Below are 20,273 nucleotides of genomic sequence, written 5' to 3' on the forward strand. Positions count from 1 at the left end.
AATCATTCTCCGTCTCATTCATAACCACTCCAGTTTTGCTCATAAAGTATTTTAACTGCTATTAGAGTAATTGAATGAATGAAACCGTTTCCCAAATAGACCTGATGTATCGACGCAGGAAGTTAAACAGCAACAACTCGATTCCGCAGAGGCAGGGACCGGAGCCGCAGCCCGCGGAGCTGCCGCTGCCCGCCTCTGCCCGCGGGGCGCGCAGCGCGGCCCCCTACTGCCACCTGGCGGCACCGGCACCGCCACCCCCGGGACTGCCACCCCCCGGGACCGCCACCCCCCGGACTGCCCCCGCCGCTCCCGGGCTGCCTTCCTTCCCTGCCCGCTGTGAGACACCCCCGTCTCTGCCGGTGTGGGGCTGCACACGCAGCCGGGGAACCCCGCGGGGCCACCGCCGCCAGCCCCGGCTGCCTCCAGGGAGGTTCTCATTTCTAGGGTTTGCTTGGCCTGCATTTTTATTGCCCCATTCGAAAAACTGAAAAGCAGCAGGTATGAAAACAGGATCTCGGGGGTTTCTGCACTGCTTGTTTCTTATTTGGGTTTGTGGTTTGGGGTTTTTTTTTTTAATTTTTTGTTTAATTTTTTCCTTTCCAGTTAGAGTGCTGGGGGAGGGATGCCCTTGCAGATCGGCTCAGCTCTGGTGTGACCCTGGGAAAGGGTCTGTCAGCGCCGCTCCCCAAAGGCACAAGCCCATGTCCCACGCGTGGCAGCTTTGGCACTCAAAGGTAAGGGCTGTGGCATGGTCAGCCTCTGCTTCTGTCCCCCCACCTGCGAGCTGGGCTGCTGCCAGAACATGAGCTGGTTTGCTGGGGTCTTCGGGGATTTTTTGTAATTGAAAGTGCTGCATGTGCAACCATCAAAAATAATGGAAACCTTTGAAGTCACTGTGTAATATTATAGATATGAACTGAAGTCCAGAGAAATGCTTACAAGTTGCACTGACATTACTTTGTGCACTGGTTTTGGTCTGTTTACTGATGCTCTTTAATTTGTTGATGCCCTTTCCACAATGTGAGTCTGAACAGAGGAAATCTCCAAGCACCTCAGGGAAAAACTCTGAAGATGTTAGATTTTAAAAAGCTTTTTTTTTTAAACCTCCCTTCCTCCTTCCCTCTCCCACCTTACCAAAGGCTTTTTAGGAGTATATTAGCTTCATTAAAGAGTCAAAAGAAAATCCATCAGCACTTAAAGTGTTTTCTCTCTAGTGATTCTGAGACATTTATGGACTTGGAAGATGCACATTTAGGGCATCCCAAACAGTGATAAGAATGTATAGGGACCTTAAGACTCACTGCGCTTTTTAACTTTGTGAGTTAGGAAGATTTATAAATTAATTGGTTGAGGTCCTGCTAAAACACAGCAATTCATACTCCTCTCCAAATCATCTTCAGTTTTAGCAAATTTTGTAATTATGGTCACTAATATGGCACCTTCTGGGAGAGAAACGTCTTTAGTTCTGAGGATTATTGTGTCTCAGGCATGGCGGCCTCAAGCTACTGAAAAAGCAGACATGCACAAGACTGGTTAGTGCTCTCCAAGCAGCCTGTTAGATTTTGGCATTAAAGCATCTTAGCTTCAAAAGATTATCTTTTCTCTAAAGGTGGCTGTGCCACCTGCGAAGGGCATCTGTGATTAAACCAGTAAACACTCCTTGCCTGTGTGAGCTATGGGTAGGAGAGCAGAGCATGTGGGAGATTTATGGATACTTCTAATTTCCTGTGTGCCATTTGCCAGGAGCAAGTAGGGTTCAAGAGAAAATACCTTGGCCTTTGCCAGGCAAACACAGGATTGGGTCTGCCAATACTGAGCAGCTATTTCTAGACAACATAAGAAAGAGCTGTGCTCAGCTCTTTCACCTTGGTGAATCAATTGATTATACAAAGGTGTGATCTACTTTTATTTGACAAAGTGGTTCTAGGGAAAAAAAAATCAAAATAATGCAGATTTAACCCAGTGTTCACCAGGGAAATGACTAGTCTGTGTCTTGGAGAAGGCACTGATGACATCTGTTTTTCAGCTCTCTTCCACATTTGACAATTCGAATTTTTATTTGTTGATTCAAGTGTTTGCAGTTCAGCATCAAAAGGTCCAAACCTCCCTGTTTCTCATCCAGACTTGTTCATTTGCAAAAGAGTAGACCTACAGAGTTTCTTGAATGTGGGCAGAAGCTTCCTATGCCTCATCCCTACAGCAGTTAGGCTGCATGGTATCAAGCAGGGCCAGTACCTGAGCAGAAATACATTTGCTCACACTGGGGAGAAGCGGCAGCTGGAGCCTGAAACCAAGGCAGGAGCCTCTGCCAGCAGCTCTGGCCTTTCCCACCACCTTTGGCAGATAAACCCAGGCAGCGTGTGTTGGCCTGATTGAAACAACCACAAATATGTGTTCACAACAACTGCAACACAACATCTAGGGCACGTCCCCATTGCTGGGTGCAGTTGTCTGACTGCAAACACGCTTCTGGTTAGAAGCCATTCCAGTCAGAAGCTTTTGTGTGACTATGCCAATGCTGAAAAAAAAATCAAGCCGTGACTTATTAGTGTCAACAGAACAGCACAAAAATGTGTCATAATAGCTTCAAGGACCAGGGCTGCCTTCTAACTGGTTGCCCAGGAGCACTGGCATGAGGTGGGGTACCCCTGGTTCATGTTGGGTACCACTGTCTTCTCCACATCACCATCAACAACCATTTGGAGGATTCATTCAGCCTGAAAGCTGACTGTTGGCTCATTCCTGCTCCCTAACAGCTGAATCACGTGGGATTGTCGTCTACCCAGCACACACACAGACGTGTAACAACACCTAAGCCAGACGTCACTTGCTCAGAACTTAGATAGGAACCAGAAGGCACAAAAGCACATCAACAGTAATGTCTACCCAAGCTAATACCTGGAGTTAAGAAACTGGGAGTGCTGGGCCAGGCAGAGCTCTGGACTTGCTCAGAGCTGACTCGGAGAACTTCAGAAGAGCACTGCCTTACACTGCAAAGACTTGCTCCATTTTTACTGAAGTTTAATCTTTTGCAGGTCACAATGCAAATTTCCTGATTTTAGCCAAGTGATCAGAGTTTAAACTACTGCTCCATGAGCTACAATTTTTTTTTTAATAACTTAAGCCATTTCCCCATGTTAAAACCTATTTGCCCTGATTTCATACAGTGGCTACATCTACTAGGCAATGCTGAAAACAGAAGAACACGAGAAAGTAGAGACAGAGAGGCCTAATCCCTCATTTTGCTATCACAGTTCATATTTTCAGTTCCTTAATTTCAGAGCTGAGGTTGCAACTCAATTATTAAGCATGTTAAATGAACTCCATATTAAGTGCATGGCATACAGCTGGGAACGTGAGGTTTTGGTTAAGGGGACAACACTAATGCATTTTCCTGCTTTGCACTCGCGTAATTGCAGCCAGTGATATTTACAGTACTTAGGTAAATAATCTGACACGCTTCACCACTTTCTCTTTAAGAAGTACTCAGCTATGCTGAAGCATAAATTTATTATCTCCCATTCACATAAAGTCTGTCATCTAAGCAAATCCTATAATGGTTGAGAGATTTTACTAGGAGCACAGATTTCTTGACATTCATGCCGTGTATGAGCAACTTTATGCAGACACTTATTAGGCTGCATTAACAGCACAAAGAGGACTTTGCAGGCGAGAAGAAACACAAGTTAAATGACAGGAATCATCTTGATAGAGGGGGCAGACTGCCATTGCCTGAAGTGGTTTTGATGTGGTTAACCCATGGTAAGAATATTCATTTTAAAAGTACTGTGAGGACTTGAATGATAACAAGGGATTTTAATCACTTATGGTCACTGAAAGACAAATTCTCCACTTGCACCACATGCACCACTTGCACCCCTCTCAGAGCCCCCAGCAGGGCACAGCGTGGCTGAGTCAGGCAGCATCAGGAGAGCAGGCAGAGCTGCTTCCTTCAGCCCTCCGCACCCACAGAAGTTGATGGTCAACTATTGACCTCTGCAAAACCTGCTTATTTTACCATTTCTGGCAAAAATTGCTGCTTTAAGGAGCGCATCAAAACAAACCCTCAAATGACATTACCCTTGTGTCTGTTTAAAAATGGAAACAGGAATACACTCATAGTGTCATGCACCAGTGACAAGGGCCAAGGTCATTTCAGAGTGAGCTGCTCTGTACATAAACATAATTCTAATCTCAATTAACACTTACAGTTCATCTCTTAATGATTAAGGCACTAAAGTTTTAATGGAAAGACTAATGTCTCAAGGAGAATAAAACAGTATCATTAAGTTCTTTGCTGTGACAAGTTCCTGCAAGCTTACCAGGAGAGTTTTTTAATCTTCTACCTGCAGCAATAATCAGAGAGAAATTTCAATTTTTAACATGAGCTTTCACCTCACTGGAAATAAATTTCAAAGCAGCTTTGCAAGTCCCACTGTTTTTCCTCACTCCCTAAGTAGAGAGCTATTATTGATTTAACTAATTTCTTAGGAAGGTAGGTCAAGTTTCAGGTTAAACTGCACTTTGTAAAGTGTAGTGTCATGCAAAAGGAGAGACAGAGAGGGATTAGCAACCTGCAATTCACTTCCTTACAGGTACATTTACTGTGTCAGCACTTGCTCACAGAAAGCCCATGTGGTTTGTGTGTAACAAAATCCTTTTTAGCCTTTTGTTGATCCAGGAAACAAAAATATCCGCTACAAGCACCCCATTCTTGTGGAATCACAGCCTCCTTGGGAGGCCTTCCCAAAGGCCTGACGTCCAGAGCTTTTACTGTACCATACAAACTGCACGTGCAAGAAGTGCTTGCCGGGGCCAGGGAAGAAGGTGGGAGCCGCTGGCTCTCGCTGCTGCAGCCTGGGGCCCGTGGCTCTGTGGGACCATTGCCCTCTCCAAAGGGAAAGGACAAGCACACTGTCCTTTGGTGTGTAAAACCTCTGAGCACACATCTGAGATCCTGCTCCATCCATCCTGTGTCCTCTGACACACGGCATCCTGTCTTGCTGCGTTTTACATGTGAAGAGTAAGATTTTATCCCCCTGCTCTTGAGGGAGGAGCTGAAGGCTCCAACTGCTGCCGTAGTGACCCATAACCCCACCACTCACCACTTCAGGGAAGGGAAGAGCTTTGGGGGCAAAGACTTCTTTTTCAACCTAAGTTTTTTCACAAAGTATATGAATGGGGTCTCATGACTGCAAAATGTTTAGGTCTTGTTAACTTTTATTACAGTACATTTACTACTTAAATCCTACAGGCAGTTACAGGAATTAATAAGAATCCTATGACCAATAGAATTATTGATGCAGTTAGCAGGTGATATAATACTTAATGCGATATTCAAAGTTACAGTAAAAAGCATAAAGGCTTCAGTGGGGTTGTCCCTGTGCCTAAATGCGAAATACTAAGACTGAGGAATGGTTTCTTCTATAGGTACTTCTGAGTGAGGCCTACAGGTAAAGCATGCTTTAAAACAGATTTTTATTCCCTGCCCCTTCTTCCTCCAAATACTTATATCTATTCTAGGACTAAGAACACACCCAACCAAGAGCATTCATTTATACTGCCGGGAGGATAAATTCCAGTGAAAAAGGAGCGTTTTGGCTGTGAAGAAGCTGGTTCTTCACAGAGCTGTGAGAAAGCTTTAGGAGAATGGCATCTCTTGGTTTTCAGGTCTGATCCTCAAAACAGCCTGGTCTGAAAAACAGGGATTTTGGAAGACATTCTTCTTCCTGGAAGTACTGTATTCTTTAAGTTTTCTTTCTCAGTTAACCCTAATCCAGCAATATTAAAAGATCATCTCTGCTTATCTTTCTTCTCCATGGCCCCTCTCACAAAGAGATAAAAAAAAAAAATGTGTCTGGAGAAGACAAGTTGCCCCTCTCACTTCTGGTTATCCTCCCAGAAGCCAAGATAATACTGGCATTAAGACAAATGATTTAAAATTCGGGTGGCGAAAGGGAAGCAGTAAGTTGGCAGCCACAGCCAAGCAGGGACTCTCTGAGAGCAAAGCAGGGGGGCAGCGGAGCTGGGTACCTTCACCCAGAGGCACAGCCACAACCACCACCTCCTTTTGGGCCAGACATAGCAAATACAGCATGGTTATATTTGACAGCTGGCAAAAACACGGTGGGGAGGAACATCTGAAGTCATGTTCCTTGTACTTGCTAGTCCCCGGTGTAGTGAGTTATAGGGAAATATTATCAAAATATTAAACTCTTTACTAAAAAAGGATGTTGAGTCAGACTCCAACCCATATTTGGAACTATTAAATTGCACTGATGTTATCTGCTGACACTTCATTCAGCAGAAAAACTTACTTAAGAAGTAACGCTGTAACAGAAATTGAGGTCAGGGTGGTAAGAGACTTGCAGTTGTGCAAGAGGAAAGTGTGGGTGCAGCACGGGGTGCCAGCTCCCCATGAATTAGTGGTGGTGACGGACACCACTATCACCACAAATAGCTCTGAATATAATGAAATCCATCTACCAGAGACAGTAACACCTGTAAAACCCAGCAAGGTGGAAACTGGGAGGCCCCACAAACTCCTCTGGCCACCTGCAGAAGGAACCTGGCAATATATTAATCACTGCAAAGTCAGATGCAGCCCACACACAGTTTCTTTTTATAACCAGTTATAATCCAGGTCGCCTACTTCTCCCTAACAATCTCAGCTTTCTTTTTTTCTCTCTTTTTTTTTTTTAAATTTTCCTGTTCCAGACTGAAATGTGCTGTAGTGCCACAGGTCCAGCTTGAAGCAGAGGCCGTGGCTCTCTGCCTTTTCTGCTACACGCACATGAGAGCTCCGTGAAGGCAAGGAGATGAGAGAACATCACTGATATAGCAACAAAGGACAACATCAGATCCAGTGGGAACAGGAAGTGATTGGAGGTAGAGTCTTTAAAAGGTTCTCTATAGGCTTGAGTTAGACATGCTGCATTTTTTAAGACTCCAGAGAGTTCACACTATGAACATTTTGAATTATACTCAGTTTAAGTGTCACAGTATCCTCTCAGCCTGAATCTGCAAATCCATGAATCTAGGATACACTCAGAATGAACTTTCTGAAGCATCCCAATTGCTTAGCTTTTAGAAATTGAAGACCTTAGATGCTTTAGGATGGTTTTGAGCTATTGTTTCACAGAGTATTCGATACAGCTGGGCAGGGAGACCAGATAACACAAGAGAACAGAGAGGAGGTACCCCAAAAATACATTCATGTATACAGAACTGCCCTAAAACCGCTGAAGTTTAAGAGAGGTCAGAGTCCAAATTTAGTATTCCAGCTTAGCTTAATGCTGTGCCACTGGGGGTAACAGCCACGGCTGTAATTGCTTTCCTCCACACTGCCTTTCTTTTGAAGGGAGGTGACTGATGCACCTTCCAGCCTGCAGCCCACTTCTGGCTTTGGGCTGGGACTCTCCAGACTGCTCCAGCACCATTGGCAAACCTTAGCGCCATAAAAGCTCAGCTCTTTGCCTCTGAAGTGCACCTGTCTGCAGCAGCAGCAACTGACTAAACTTTTTCAAAGTAGTATTGTATTTATTCATCGAGTCGGCCAAGCAGTCAAGTAACAAAAGGGTTAAGAATTGCAGAGGATTTCCTGATGTGATAAGAGGAGAATTTGAGCCTGATTTAAAGGTTTCTCCAAAAGGGATCGATTATAGTCTCAGGCCATGTGAGAAAATTCCCAGAAATAATTAATTAGTTGTATCCTGCAGTGCAACTCTCTAACCAAACCCCAGAGATACACACACAGTTTATAAAGAATGAGGAAATAAATCTCCCATGTTTCACAGTATCAGAGCAGCCTCACATTTGCTTGATCTGAATTCCTGGCACTTTGTGAAATGCACTTTGGAATCTCAGGCCCACAGTTTTTCCTGCAACCTACTCACACAGAAACTTCAACACAGGCTTTACTTTGAGCATTGGAGAATTCAGCACATGTTTGATGTTCATGTATTTCAGGGCTTCAATTGCCTTCTAGGCTACAAAGGTTTTCCTGAGCTAACATCTGGACTGCACGAACAAACAACAGGATTTTATTCACGCTAATTAAAATCAGACCTGCAAAGTAGTTTTCTGAACTGGGACCACTTTTTCATGGTCTGATGAGCCAAAGAGCACATGTTCAGGGCTTGTGCTGCTTTAGGTCCTATAGAGTTCGGAGTTTACAGATGTAAAGCTGCTGAAGAACTACTGCTAGAGATCAACATACATGAGAAGAAAGATAACATTACTGCACCGTTTCTTAGCTTTTATACATAAAAATAAAATAAAAGGTAACGACCCAAAGATCCTCAGATGCCTCTAATCACTCTCCAAACTCCTTTACTCCTGAAGAGAGATTTCCAGTAAATAGTCTGTTGTGACTGGTTTGTGTGTTGTTCAGCAGAGCTACACTGAGTCCCCCTCCTTGCCAGAGAGGACAGGATTGTGTCCCTGCTGTACAGACCATTGGTTGTGCTACGTGGTCACATAGAACAGACTCCCCACCACCTCGCACCTTCCCTTACTGCAAAGTACTAGATTAAGAAGTTGGTATTTCAGTGCTCTTAGTGGAAATTACATTGCAGTCTACCTTTTCACTATAAACCTGGTTATTATAATTATTACAACTTGTATATGCAGTCAGGTTCCTAGCAACCTTCTAATAAGAAAATAATCACAAAAAAGGATTGATTCATGCTGCTCCTAATTGAATAAAAAATGGTTATTTACTTCAAATACAATTATTTACCTTAGATCAATATTTCTTGTAATATCATATACCACTATTCTCAAATGAGAAGTTGAATGTTATCTTCAGTTATCAAAACAGTGGCCTAACAAAATCAAGTTCCTAAATAGATCAGGAATTGTGTACATGCTTATGGCAAAGACATAAGCAAGTAAGTCATAGCAATGTTTATGGTGATACAAGATTTCCATTTACAGAAGTATAATTTCCTTTGATGATTTTTACAGAATTATTTCCTAGCTTGCAAGTGATAAAAATCACATTTGAGAACTCTAAAACGTTTATTCTGTTTGCCATATGTGAACAGATAAGCTCACTGGAAGCTTACACGATTTCAATTCCCAGCTGTAGCACTATTGTATTATTAAAGAGTTGTTTGAGACCTTCTGTCTGCATTACATAATGCTACTTTTAAAAGAAAGAACATGATGAAGAGCCTTACATATCGTATTAAAGGATGTTAAAAACTGGGTGTGCAAATACTTTTAATTTTTATTGCAAGCATTCCAGTATTTTTGCATTGAAGTCAATAGCAAATGCTGAGTGGTATTTCATTAATTTCTCGATGTAATACAAGGTGAAAAACCAGACTCATTGAGGAAACCGAAACCTCATTACAATTAACATCCCTGACACTTCTGTGCTGGCCATCTTGCAATAAACCTACTACTGAACCTAAAACTGGCAGTGCCCAGTCTTTTCTGCAGAATGCTACAAGTCAATTTTCTACTTACAATACTCTGTCACTAATTTAATTCTTATCTCTGTTCACGTACAAGGATTATATGGATTATAACTGTGAGAAAAATGTAGTTTCAAACCTGTGGAAAGGGAGAGTGATAGCAGGAGTCTCAGTACTCCAGAGAATTAGGATAAAGTTTGGTATTTACTTCAAGGGAAGTGCTGGTATAATTATCTTTTATTTATTCAAATGGTTTCTCACATCTGCTGTTACAAGTCTGATTTTGAAACAAACACAAACTCAAGTGTTTCTTAATGTCAGAAGTAAAAGTAGAGCTGCTGAGAGGTTACTGCTCTTAGACCTTGCTGCAGCTTTCATGTCACTGTGAGTCTGGACAGGAATGGAGAAAAGATACAGGTTCCAGCGGTATCTCAGCAATAGTTAGAGAGAGGCTTGACCATCTCTGCAGATCCGATTTGCAACCACACTGGACTGCATTTGTGGTAAGGTGTGAGAAGATTTTTCGCTGTCTATTTACACAGGTTTTTTTCAAAACCTTCCAATAAATCCACAGGAAGGTTTTAGTTATTCCAGCTCATACGTGGACCAGCAGCCTGTGCCAGTGTCACATCCCACATCATGTAATGTGGGATCTTACATGTTCCTGTTTTCCTAGGAAAGGGTCAGTATATTTGGGAATGGGTTTGACAACTCTTAAATTCACTTGGATGTTATTTTTATATACTTTAGTAACTCATCCTCATTAGCCTTTCCGAGTCCTCCCAGCCCTGCTGTAGCTGCCTCTGTATTCCATTGCTAAACTTCCATACTACTTCTGGATTTCCAGACTCCTCAGCCCCCCTGTATTATCACACCAACGTTAAGCTCAGACTCCAGAGTTTTCTACATTCCCAGCTGGCTTCTAACCACCTCCCTCTGCCTGTGACCTCCTACAATCCCCTGCGAGCTGTGCTTGACTTCTTCCAGTGCTCTCACTGCCTCTGTCAAGGCTCACATTCACTCCTTGCAGCTCCCTCCCACTGCAGCAACCCAGCCTGATCCTAGGTAGCTCTTTGGATTATACCTCCATAAAAAAATAGAGTATTTATGTTCCACATACTTAATTGCTGACTAACTGCCCATAAAAGTTATTGATAAATATTTTAAAGCAATCTTTTTTCATATTGCATATTAACGCTATTGTACTTGCTTAATGCTAGAAAGAAGGATGTAGAAATACATCTGCATGAAAACGTACACAATACAAAGTGACATTGAATTGATAAAGGCAATAGGAGAGATAGTGAAGAGCAGTGTCTTAGATCGACAGATGAAGCTGGAAAAGAGAACAACCTTTCTGAGCTCACAAGGCCTCAATACATATTGAGTTTAACTTGATGAGGTTAATCCACCAAACACTCTGAAAGAAAAGGTCAAGAGAGAAGGTGGATGGGAAAACTGAGTAAAGAAATAACCGTGGATGTGTTTCTGCACTGTTTCTGTATGTGGACTATTTATGGAGCTATATGAAAGACTGCTGAATGCAAATGCATCATCCAATAGGATCTATTAAAAGAATTTCATTTTGAATTCCAGCTCCTAGTAAAATGGTCAGTGTTGCCTTTCCAAGCAGCCCTTGGATAGGCAAGTTTCCCAGGAATGCTGGCCTTTCCCAAGGCTGCCAGATGGGTTGAGAGGTCCACAACCATTGTGCTGCCCCCTGAGGAGGAGACACAGGTAGGCTGGAGGCAAAACAGCATCTGGCTCACATTGAAACCAGCCAGGCAGCTTTGTATGACATCCTTAGAGCACTTACTGCAGAGAAGGTGCTAAATGCTGTGATCCCAAAATCCCTTTAACAGTTATAGACCAACAAATAATGATACTTTACAGAGAAGTGTATATAATCAATCTGCTGAGAGGGCCTGGTCCAAAACCAGCTAGGGTCATCAGAAAGATACCCTTCTGACCACAGCTCAATTAAATTGCATCTCTCTGTCAAGCCAAATCAGGAAAGCAAAAAACCACCACCCACCGTGCTTTATATAGCTTTTTTCCTCCTGAGAATTAGAAGGGTGAAAATCACTCACTTCAGGGGCAGGACTAGGTTTAAGGGAGAATTGAGAGTGGCCGTTATAACTGGACAGAACTCAACACATGGCAAACACATTTCACCCAGGCACATCTACATAGAAAAGCATTGTGTGCATTTTCCTTTAATGAATTGGAAAGAGGGGTTAAAATGGAAATCACAATTATGCTTAACCTTTCCCCTTCTGATGAAGTGTACTTTAACCATTGTTTATTTTCCTATAAAAAGCTGTGACTGTGATGAGATCGGTGGGTGCAAGTTCAGATGGCTCTTTTCTCTTTTTAAATTATACCACCTTGACTATACCTAGGTGCTAATAATCCAGCTGCCCACATTTGCCTCTGATATGTTAATATCATGTATCCCAGTTGACACAGTGAGAAGTAAGCAAAGTTGGCTTGACAGGAAAAGACATTAAAAAAAATAAATCTTTGGCTTAAAAAAAAAAATCTGTAAATTACTATGGCAGAAGGAGGGTCAGATAACTCAGGAACCAAAAGAAAAAGCACCTTTAAAGATAGAGAAATGTCTGGAATCACTGTTAATTATAACAGCCGCACTCTCCGTGTGAGCCTCAGACATGCCTGCTCTCAGCATCACCTCTCCAACACAATGCTTCTCCAAGAGCTATTCGCTCCTCTGTGAAGCGGAAAAACTGGTGGGATTTGGGTCTGATCTGTATTTCAGCCATGCCTAGAGGGCCCACAGGGCAGGCAGAGGCACAGTGCCACAAGGAAGAGGTCTCCTGGCCTGAGCTCTCGAGGTTAATGTGATGGAGGAGAAGGATGGCAACCAAAATGGAATCAGTAAGTGAAAAATTACTTTCCTGCTTTATGCTTCCTAGCATGACCATTCAGCATTTTCCTATTTCAGCTGCTTCTCAAGCCCATAATAAATGAAGTTTTAGTTAACTGAAAGCCTTTTATTTTCAGAGAGGTGCTCCTCGCTTTTCTGTTGTGTTGTCTTTGCTTTTGGGAAAGGTACAATTTAGGTAAAACAGATAAAATATTCATCTTTTAAGAGCCCCATTTCTTCCCCTTCTGACCCTTCTCTCTCCCTAGAGCTGTCTATGCCTGCCATATAAATGTGCACATCTCTATCCTAGTGAGCTAAGACCATCACTTCTCATAACTGAGCAGGACATTCTTAGCTGTAATCAATTTTACTCAATATCATGCTAAAACACATATGCTGTTTCACTATTTCTCCAGAAAATAGTCAGCTGTAATGCATTTCTAGCAGAGATGAACCATTACTCAAGACTAAGTAAATTATCGCAGCTCCAAAACTCTTTTTTTTTTTTTTTTTTTAGCCACAGAAAGTGCTGCTGCATCAGCAGAGAAACTAGTGCTCCTGCATCTAAAAGCAGGCTTGTCTTCTGCCAAAGCCAAGAGACAGCCCTTCTTCCTTTGAAACAATAACAAGCACAAACTTCTTTGAGTGGTCCAGGTGGTCCAGCCACTGTCATGGTGGGAGGAACAAGCTTTCTAGCTGCTATAAGAAATACCATGCCATGCTCCTGACTATCTGCAACACCGTGTTTGATGAAGAGATGTGACCATACACATGTTCCACGTCAGGCTTCCTGCTTTGCAATTGGTTTGCACCCTCAGCAAATGGTGAAACCAGATGTTTGTGTTAGACCCTCACCAAATGGCACATTCAGGTGTCTGTAACCCCTGGGAAGAGCTCTTGCTTGTCAACCCAAGGCATAAGGCTGGGGAACAGACTTTGCTGGTTTCCACACACCAGATATCAGCGCGCCTGACAGTCTGCAGTACAAAAATTACCTCCACATTTTAAGAGCTCGTGGAAGCTCTGGTAGCCATACCCCAGTGCTGAGACAGATAACTGCCACATCACCTGAAGCCCTACTCTACTACTTGTGATTTATAACTTATCAGTATCCCCAGACAGGAAACACAGTACAGCAAACTACAGGATAAGCTACTCCAGCCCATCTACTTGTTTGCTGCAATCACTGCCTGGATTTATCATCTTGAGTTAGAGGACAGATAACTTTGTGACCTTTTCAATCTTATCTCTTTAGCTAAGGTTGCCAATCATAATGCATAAGATAGCCAGAGCTCCAAGTCATACTAATCAAAAAAATCAACTTGTAATTATAAATCCTAAGTTTGATTGTGCCTGAATTCCAACCAAAAGGGACTTTCCCATATCACACTAAGTTTTACAGAAGTGTCCTTCTGAAAACATGACATGAAGATTACAGATTCCCTGGGAAGTCCTGTTCTGTGCAACCAGGGGAGACTACATCCCTGGTGCATCTTATCCCTCAGGGCACTAAAATGCCTTTCTATTGAACAGACATGATCATTCATGTCCAGCATAAAGACATGCTGACAGCATGTAATGAAAGCTTCATCATGAAATTAAGCCTTCTCATAATTTAGGTTATCTTTTTATTCTCAGAGCTTTAATTAGTGACTTTACAATAACGTTTATAACAACACTAATATGTTTATTATTTGCAAAGTGTGAGGACAATTTCCCAAACCTGCTGAGATAAATTGCAGGATAAATGCAATTATCTAAAGAGAGATTTCTTTCAAGTTTTAAATAAATTTTCATTAAAATCCAGAGTTGCTATTTTATTAGTACTTAAGTACTACTTTATTCAGTACTTAATCTATGAATGAAGGAGATCAGAACTTCAGATACCATCACTTCACACAGCCCCATCAATATGCAATATGTTGCAATGGCACTAGATGTCTTTTTATGGACTTCAAAAATAAGTCAGGGACCAGGCCATATTCTGAAGCAAGAAAAGAAATGCTAGGGAAAGGAAGAAAAGAGATAAAGGAAAAGGGAATAAACCCCCCCCCAAAACCAAAACCACAGCCAATCCCCCAATCCCCTCCAAAAAAACCAAAAAAACCCCAACACCCTCCCCAAAAAAACCCAAGCCCCCCCTCAAAAAAAAAAAAAACAAAAAAAAAACCAAAACCACAGCCAATCCCCCAATCCCCTCCAAAAAAAACCAAAAAAAACCCAACACCCTCCCCAAAAAAACCCAAGCCCCCCCTCAAAAAAAAAAAAAGTGAAAAAACAGGAAAAAAGAGAAAAAATATTATCTAAAGCAATTGCTGTTAAGAAATCTCTCTCAAATAATGTTAGAATCTTCTCCTCCAAGGACAGCAGTGTACTATATACCATATATACTACTTCATAAAACAGACAGCTGTTTTAGCTTCATTTGACTTGTGAGACCATAGAATTACATAAAGAGAGGAGATTCTGCTGTGGCCTTTATATATAAAGTATTACTTCTCCCATTTCTCTCTATGATTTTGTCTTCAAATTACCAAGAGCATCCCTGTTTTAAAATATTTATTCAGAATCTAAAATTAATGTTAAATTTATCACAGATGTTAATTTCAAGTGGTAGGTGAATGTGGGAAAGTTGAAAGTGTGATTTTGATATTGATTAACATGATGATTCCTAGAAATCCATGTACTTTAACTTTCAGGATACCAAAGCAGATAAATACTGACAATAAATACTTGAGACTTATGTGGAAAAAAATAAAAACCTCAGTAAATATACAAAAAAGCACATCTAAGTGAGATGTAGCCCTGTGGTTTATTTTTGGTCAGGACAGTTAAATGCACTTTTTGGTCAGGACAGTGCTGCAGCTTCTGAGAGCCACAAACAGGAATGGTGTCTGTCAAAGCAAACAAACTCATCGAAAAGGAGAATTGTTATAGATTACCCCATGTTTCTAAAGCTGCTTGCTAAGCTTTGCTACCTCTACTGTTCATCATTTTAATGACTCCACAAACGATTGCTCCTGAAAGCAGGTTAGCTCTAGAGGGAAGACGCTTGGAAATATAGTACTGCTAAAAACCAGCCATTCCTGGACTACAAAAACCAACCCTATTTTGTTATTTAAGTCCCATTAGCAAGAAAATTATCTTTTTGCTGGCCTTGCCAAGTCTGTAACTCATTTACCCAACCTGTGCAATTTCAGAACCGGAACGCTGCGAGCTCAGGACCGATGCGCAGAGCGCACGATGCCGATACATCGACTGCGCGCCGGGCGCCCGGCCTGTCTGTTCGCATCACGCTGCTGCCCACGGAGCAGCGAGGAAAAAGCAGTAATGGGGGAAGCTGTCAGCCCCGATTACTGCCAGGGCCTTCAGCCTGACGCGATCCCATCTGACATTGCCACCGGCAACCTGCCTCCATTTATAGTCAGCTGCACCATTAAAATTGCTGTTGATAATTTCAGAGTAAAAAGTTTAAATGATTGAGCATTCCACTTGGAAAGAGAGAGCTTTTTGGTACATCATTAATAATGCAATGATTTAGACACTTTATTGTCTTAAGAGATAAGCTTGTTTGAAGAGCACAGGGCTTTCTGCGCATCCCTTTTAAACTGACACATCTGTCTTAGAAAGATGGAGCCCCACTGCTTTTCCCAAATGAAGTATAACCATGATTCTGCACAGAGAAAGAAAAAGATTGATGTGCTGCCAGGAGGGTTCACTCTGCAAACCGCTGTGCTTTATTAACTGCAAACTGCTGTGCAATTACACCTCAAAACATTAGGTGTTTTCAGTGAAGTAGTTCAAATTACCTAAAGAATATCAAGTTGATAAACGCAAAATGAGTGTTTACAAAGTTGGCAAAACACCACTGAACTTGCCTAAACTGGAAAAAAAAAAGTTGTTGAACTTCTGAGAGACAAAAAGTACACTCTTATTTCTGAAATACTAGGGAAATGGCTTGATTTTTCAAAAGTTACTCAAAGCTTGTTTCCTGACAGCTCTTCTTGCAGCACAGCACAACGTTTTTGGTTACAAACCCAAGCACATCTGTAAAACTGTAGTTCATTAAAAAAAATATTAGAGAATCAATTATTTTTCCTGCGCCATAGTCGTGGAAGAGATACCTAGGTGGAAATACAGCTCTTTATAATGCAAGACCATAAGACATGGCATATATAATTGCGATGAATACAAATAGACAGGGAAATGGCTTTCTCTGGCAAATATTACATTTAGCTTAAGTAGAAAATGTGCTGCTCAGTATGAAGCCTCATTAAGAACATTATAAATTTCTGATGGTCATAGTTTAGAAGTAACTTTTAAAGCATTTTAAACATTTCTCCTACATCACCCTTTTACTAGCTTGCAGCAATTCCTCAACATGCTTTTGACTTTCCACAAAATATTTCAACAATTACAGGGGAAAAGGGCAATTTCAGGAGTTATAAGATATTCCTCTATGACTAATGCAGAAGATTTTTTCAGTTACCCTTTGCTTCTGCGGGGTCTTTTTGGAAAAAAAGTATTTAAAACTAAGACAGAAAAGAATTAATCAGAAAAAGGGACAAGTACAAAGCCTGACTTGAATGAAAGCCTCACTGTAGCAATAATTCAGCAGTACCTGCACACAAGCACCATGGCAAATGCACATTACAACTATTAAAACAATAATGAGCAGATTTTTCAAGAGCTGGTTTTATGTCTAGTCAGTCTAATTATATGCTTCTCTCCTATCCTCATTATATACAGTTAACCAGCTAATTTCTTCCCATTTTTCACATCAGGCCTTTAAAATGTTTATATATAGCCCAAATCACTACACCTTAGGGCAAATATTCACTGATCAGTTGAGTCAAACAAGCTTTTTCTCTCTTGCCAAAACACTAATACCTTATAACCTCTAAGGTGGCAGTAGTCAATGTTGAAGAATGCTGTGAGCTCTGTATGCGGTGTGTATTCTCCAAGTGTGCAGAAGCCAGTGGAGATGATGTAAAGAAAGGTAGAGTGCTTACTCTTACTGAAAAATGTTTAAGTTCAGAGGTGAATAACATGTTTTTATGTAGTCATAGATCCTGGCAGCTTGGTCAAGACCAAGGTCCTATGGTATGCTGGCTCATGAGAAAGATCTCGTATCTCTGCATCTAAATAGCTGTGAGAGGAGGGAGAGCTGGGCAATGAGGGAGACTGTATGGTGTCTGCTGGGGGATAAGCTGAGAGTCAGCAGCAGAAGCTGGTACCCTACCTAGTCCAATGCCTAGGAAAATATTGCAATTCATCCTTTGCTGCCTAGAACTATATGTCTTTCATGTCTGCAGTGTCTGGATTCTAGAACAAGATGAATTACAACAATGTGTTACTTGTAATTGTTTTTTGTTAGCTCTATTAGTTTACTTCCAGCACCAAAGACATAATTTTCAAGTACAGATCATTGTAAAAAGAAGAGCATATTCATTCACCAGTAGTTAACAACAGAAAAGCTTTGTTTTCTACCTCACAGAAATCTGCTACAGACCTACTGCAAATGTAAATATCTCTTTTTGTTATCTATGTTGACATATGTATTTGGTAAAATGTTGTCCTCTCCCCATGCTTCTGGAAACTACTTCCATCCCATCTGCCTCATTCCCAAGTACTTAAATCTGCTTTGTCTTCAGCATCAACAACTCAAAATAAATAACATATATCCTTTGTTTGTTGATATGGCTGTCAGCCATTTACTACTTCTTCCTCCATCTGTCTCCTCCCAGCTGTTCAATCCCAGCACTTCTTTCCAACCTTGGTGTTCATCAATGGCACTAACAATACAAAGCATTAACATGGAACACTTTACTAAGACGTAGCGATGGTCAGATTTAAGTTTTTCAAGCTGAAATTTCTTCCTAGAGACTCCATTGTCTTTGACAACAACACTCCTATTCCCCTCCAGGAAGATCTCTCCCAGATTGGAGAAGTACTACCTGTGATTGGCAGCTTAATCATGTTAGGGATTTATAGAAGCCAGCTTGACATAAACAGGTCCATAGGACTGGACAGACTGCACCCAAGACTGGTGATCTATTTGATTGATAGCAAAGCAGATGTCTATCACCTTTAAAAAGCTGTAGAAAACTCTATTCAGTAAAAGACAGAGGGAACTACAGGTGGCCCAGTCTAACCTCACTTCCTTGAGAAAATTATGGAGCAAGTCCTCACAGAAGCCACTGCCAAGTGTACAAAGGACAAAACAATGAGAAGGAATAGTACAGATTTACCAAGAGGAAACTGGTCTTGACCAGCTCAGCTAACTCCTGTGAAATGACTGGCTCTGTAGACAAGATCAGAGCACGCAATTTTCTCATTAGCAAACCTTCTTACAAGACCTTCCAAAGATTCCCACTAGTCAAGTTGGGGCAAGCAGGCTAGATGGATGCATGCAATTTTCTCATTAGCAAACCTTTTTACAAGACCTTCCAAAGATTCCCAGTAGTCAGGTTGGGGCAAGCAGGCTAGATGGACAGACTACAAGCGGGTTGGAAACCAGTGGCACCATTGGGGTTAAGCAACAGTCGTCAACGGTTAAAATTAACTTTTTTTCCTGTTCAGAAGTAGAGTTTCTCAGGGCATGGTGCCAGGGATAATGTTGCCTAGTGTCTTCATCTAAGACTTGGATGATGGGGTGGGAGCTACTCTCAGCAAGTTTGCAGGTGGCACTGCGTTGGGGTGGGAGCAGCCATTCACAGGGACCTCAAACACTGCAGGAACGGGCTGACAGGGACCTCATGAAGCTCAACAAGGAAGAACCCCATGTGCCAGCAGAGGCTGGGGCACCTCTGCAGGAGAGGCCCTGGGGGCTGGTGTTGGCAGCGAGCTGAGCAAAAGCCAGAGGAACCATCTCTTTCAGATTTCTTGGTTTTTTACAACCATCAGCCTTTTCATATCACAATAATAGGTTCATCCTAAAGTTTCTTTAAGAAAAAAGTAAATTAAAAGGAGCATACGATTTGAGTGGGATTGTAAATAAATGTATTATCTAAACGAAAGGAGTCCATTTGGGATAATGAAAAGATCTCTGAGCTCTGAAGAGTCACATAAAGAGAAAGTTTACTGTGCTAATAAGGTATCTTTTAGGGGAAAAAATAATAAAAACATCTGTTTGACTGATATCAAACACAAGCCTTCTGGCAATAACACAAATGCCACTAAAAGTTACATGCAATTTCAACTTCCAGTGGGAAAACAGAATTCCAAGAGCACCTAAAAAAGTTAAGCAGTTTTAAGATTTTACAGACACACATGTATGTAGGGGAGGGGTGGTGGGACAGATATACAGCTTCTAGGCCAGTGTTTTCCCATCTGTGATCCACAAAACACCAGAAAAGACTATATGACACAATTATAAAAGCAAGTAAAACCAGACATATGCATCTTTCCACATATAAACCTGCTGTGGAATTAAATGCAGGAAATTAATTCTACTGTTTACGTAAAGTTGTTTCATCTGGTTGTAAATTAAAAGTATTACAGCCACGTTGTTTGAATTAGTTCATTCCTTTTCCCCCCAGATGTTCTTATGTGCTTGTTATGAAAAACATAAACCAAAGGGAGCTGAGCCAATTAAAATAGAACTGAAAAAACAGTTTAAATGTTTGTGTTGTTTTGTCCTCTATTCAGAAATATAAGAAATAAACGTCCACTCTAGAGATCTTCCTGAAGGCAAATGGCAATGTAGACATGGCAGAGAACGAAGCCTCTAAGAAGAAATTTCAGCTTGAAAAACTGAAATCTGAACCATCACTACAGCTAGTGAAGGCTCAACTGATGCTTGACAAGGCAACAGAAATGACCTGAAACTACCAAGCGCACTTGTGAAACGGCTTCAGAGACAGGTCCTGGATACCTGTTAAAATTAACAGTGTCTGTTCCCTGTCTGTTATTGGTATCAAGCATCCAGAGTTCTTGACAGCTTTAGAAATCATCAAGAAAAT

General features: G+C 41.5%; 1 long non-coding RNA gene across 1 annotated transcript in view; it reads left to right on the plus strand.

The window, feature by feature from the left end:
• The first annotated feature begins 352 nt into the window (after positions 1–352).
• The window catches only part of LOC106884722, a 93,926-nt gene continuing 74,005 nt past the window's right edge, over positions 353–20,273 (plus strand). Inside the window, exons 1-3 of the long non-coding RNA XR_001411273.1 lie at positions 353–498; positions 604–734; positions 6,718–6,888. This is a non-coding gene — a long non-coding RNA (uncharacterized LOC106884722). The remainder of the gene's footprint in view (positions 499–603; positions 735–6,717; positions 6,889–20,273) is intronic.

Source organism: Calidris pugnax, unplaced genomic scaffold (assembly GCF_001431845.1).
Source record: "Calidris pugnax isolate Ruff unplaced genomic scaffold, ASM143184v1 scaffold17, whole genome shotgun sequence".
NCBI classification, from domain to species: domain Eukaryota; kingdom Metazoa; phylum Chordata; class Aves; order Charadriiformes; family Scolopacidae; genus Calidris; species Calidris pugnax.